Here is a 3,135-nt window from a genome sequence, read left to right on the forward strand (position 1 = left end):
ATTATTTCATACTGTCTAGAAGAAGAAAAGCAGCTGTTTTCAGTGCTTCCGTAGTGTTCTGCCAACCCTTTGGAAGGGTAGTTACTCAGGAGCAGAGCTTCGTGTGCAGGTTTTGGGTACGCAGCGACCCGCAGGTCTGCGAGAGGGGAGGAGGCGGCGAGGCTGCAGGAGATGGGTGGTACCGGAGAAGGCGGTACAAGCGGCAGTCTCTGTGGCGCAATCGGTTAGCGCGTTCGGCTGTTAACCGAAAGGTTGGTGGTTCGAGCCCACCCAGGGACGTGTTCCCCTTTTGGCTCGGCCGCTTCCCCCGCCGCCGCCCGTCGTTTTGCGCGCCCGTGTTGGCCGGGGGAGGATGTGAGATTAGCGCTGGCGGCCGGGCAGGCGCCGCGTGTTCCTGGGCAGGGGGCCCGCGGCGGGGAGCGGCACGCGGCGGCAGCTCCGGCCCTGGCAGCCACCGGCGGCGCCGCTGCGCCTGAGGGGCGAGATGGATGCCGGCGGGGGACGGGTGCCTCTCTTCCTGCCCGAGAGGGGCTCGGCTGCGGGGGAGGGGTGCGGTAACCCCTGCCCGGGAGACCGCGTCCCGGCGCTCCATGCCCACGCGGGTTTCTGAAGGACCCGAGAGCTGCTGCAGAGCCGGGGCCGGCAGCTGTGCTGAGGCTGCCTCAGCCACTTCTGTGCCGCGGTGGGCAGAAACTGGAGTCTCGGAGTTTCTGAACCCCGTTCTGCTGCGATGGAAGGTGCAAAGGAAAACACCTTCTGTGAGCCATATAATGATAATTGATGATGATGCCGAGTGATTAGGTTTTGTAGTAGGAGGCGGTGTCTTTACGGCAATCCAGTACTGGAGCTATCGCCATCGGATAACCTGGACTAGACCCAAGATTTGCGGGGTGGGAGAGCTATTTGCGAGAAGGATTATTATAATTACTGGCGTGTACGACTGTCGCCGCTGTGGCCAGCGCTCATGACCGCAGGGGCTGACACGTACATACGGCAATTCCGCCTCTCCTCGATGAACGCAGGCAGCGCGGATTCCCAGCCTTCACCTCCGGAGCTCAAACCGCAGGGAAGAACGGGCGCTGGGGAGCAACCCGGCAGCGCAGAGCCGGCCGAGAACTGCCGCCGCTGCTGGGCAGGACAGAGCCCCCCCGGTGCCCCGCCCGCCCCTCTCCTGCCCGGAGCAGGCTGTCTTTCCAGGCCCGGTTCCTGCTGGCAGTCAGCTCTGCCTCCCCGGGCTCGCCCTGCGCGCACGAAACCGCTTTGCATACATGAATGTTAAAAGCAATTACGCTGGGAGCTTCGCCTAAACGTATCAATTAGAAGTTGGCACCTTCCGCGTATCCGAGCCCGTGAGCTGATTCCAATGAGCGCTTCGGTCGTGTGAAATACGGCTGCCTTCCAGACCAACTTCTGCGAGGATCTATTTACAGTTCACAGAAAGCAGAAATTGTATTAAAAATGCCCCCTTCCCCAGTGAAGTTGTATTTCACTGATCTTTCTTTTCAACTCGCCTGTTTTGAATAAAGGATATAGCCCTCTTAAAGGTCAGGCTATGCCATTGATTTACCATTGATGACAAGATACGGCCCTCGCTAGCTAAGATACCGGAGAAAAGACACGTATTTAGAAACACCGAAAAATCTTTTGACATTAATAAACCCTAAATCGTTGAAGAGCTGTATCTGCAGCAGCTCGCTCAGATACTTTTTTCTGTTATCCGCATCCTTTATATTTCAGTAAAACATTCTGAAAAATTCGCAGCCGTGTGCTTAGCAGCAGGCTGGCTGCCGGACGCACCTTTTATCGTTAGCAACACTTAGCCCATAAATATTTCCTAGTGATAACTAGGATTTTATTTTAACTAGAGTAAGTTAGATAAATCCCCCTCTTGATATTCCCGTATCGTTTGCAGAGTAAGGATGAACCCAGCACGGCAGCAGTGTGTTCGCTGAAGCCAGCAAAGCCTCTCACAGGAGACAGAAATTTAAAAATCTGCATTTGTCTGTGCTTGGATTGCCTCGTTACAGGAATCAGCAACAGTAACTTCATCCTGTCGGTGTAAAGCAGCAATGTCTGGAAAGGCAGTCAAAATTTAGGAATAAAATTTACCTAACCAATGCCGCAGGAGTAAGGACAAGGGGTTCTACTCCCATGAAGCAAGTCTTGCCCTCCTTAGTAAGTCACAGATGCGTTTTATCGAGGTGATTAACGGTGACCACGAGGTTTGTTAACGCTCCTTCCAGTTGTTGCACGTTGGTGTGCAAATGTACACCATCAAAGCTGTTAAAATAGATGTGGTGTGTGAGCATTCACACCGTGTTCCTGAAATACGTGTGCAGAAGGAGGCTCTTTCAAATGCACATCATGGGCTCAGTAATAGAAAGCGACGTTTAGGCAGTGCTTGCTAAACTCATTTTGTAGAAGTGGAAAGCTCGTATATGGAAAGTGCCTCATCCCATCTGCTCACTAACTAATTACAATTAAGGGTGTGGAAAACGGGAAACCTGATACATTTTCGTGAGAAGATAGGGAATGGAAGCTTTCTTTGTATGAAGTAATATTTTTTAGAGGTCAGTGAAGCTCTCATTTCTCAGCCATGAAAAAAGCTTCCTATAGCTGTGTGATGTATCCAGATAAAAAATCCGAATCTTACGTTAATACATTTATCTCTATGCAACTCAGGATAAACGCTGTTTTAAGTATATTAAGAGACTGCATCATCTGATACTTTTAGGAAAAAGGCATAGTCAAAGTGACCTCTTAACAAATACCTAGTTAATTACAGCGTAAATATTTATCTTCCCGACCAACCAAGAGTGGCTGTCGAAATTTCCGAGACAACCTGGCATTTCTGCGCCCAACGCTTGGACCTATCGCCCGCAACGCGACGCGGCTCTTTGTTCGCGCTTCGACCGGACGGGGCCGCGGGGCTGGGGGCAGCACGGTGTCCTCGCTGGGCAGCGGACGGTGGGGCAAAGAACGGAGGGTACAACTCTGCCGCTGCTCCCTTCCGCCCCCGCGGGCAGCGCCCAGGGGCTCCGCAGCCGCCTCGGGGAGAGCCGCCGCCACGGGCCGCCCGGGCCGGTGGGCTGGTGGGGGTCGGGCGCTCCCCGTGGGTGCGAGCCCTCTCCCCGC

General features: G+C 53.8%; 1 non-coding gene across 1 annotated transcript; it reads left to right on the plus strand.

Annotated features, from left to right (window-relative positions):
- Positions 1-205: 205 nt before the first annotated feature.
- TRNAN-GUU lies at positions 206-279 on the plus strand. Its single transcript has one exon. It is a non-coding gene; the product is annotated as a tRNA-Asn (tRNA).
- The last annotated feature ends 2,856 nt before the right edge of the window (positions 280-3,135 follow it).

The sequence above is a fragment of the Calypte anna genome, chromosome 2 (genome assembly GCF_003957555.1).
Source record: "Calypte anna isolate BGI_N300 chromosome 2, bCalAnn1_v1.p, whole genome shotgun sequence".
Lineage (NCBI taxonomy): Eukaryota > Metazoa > Chordata > Aves > Apodiformes > Trochilidae > Calypte > Calypte anna.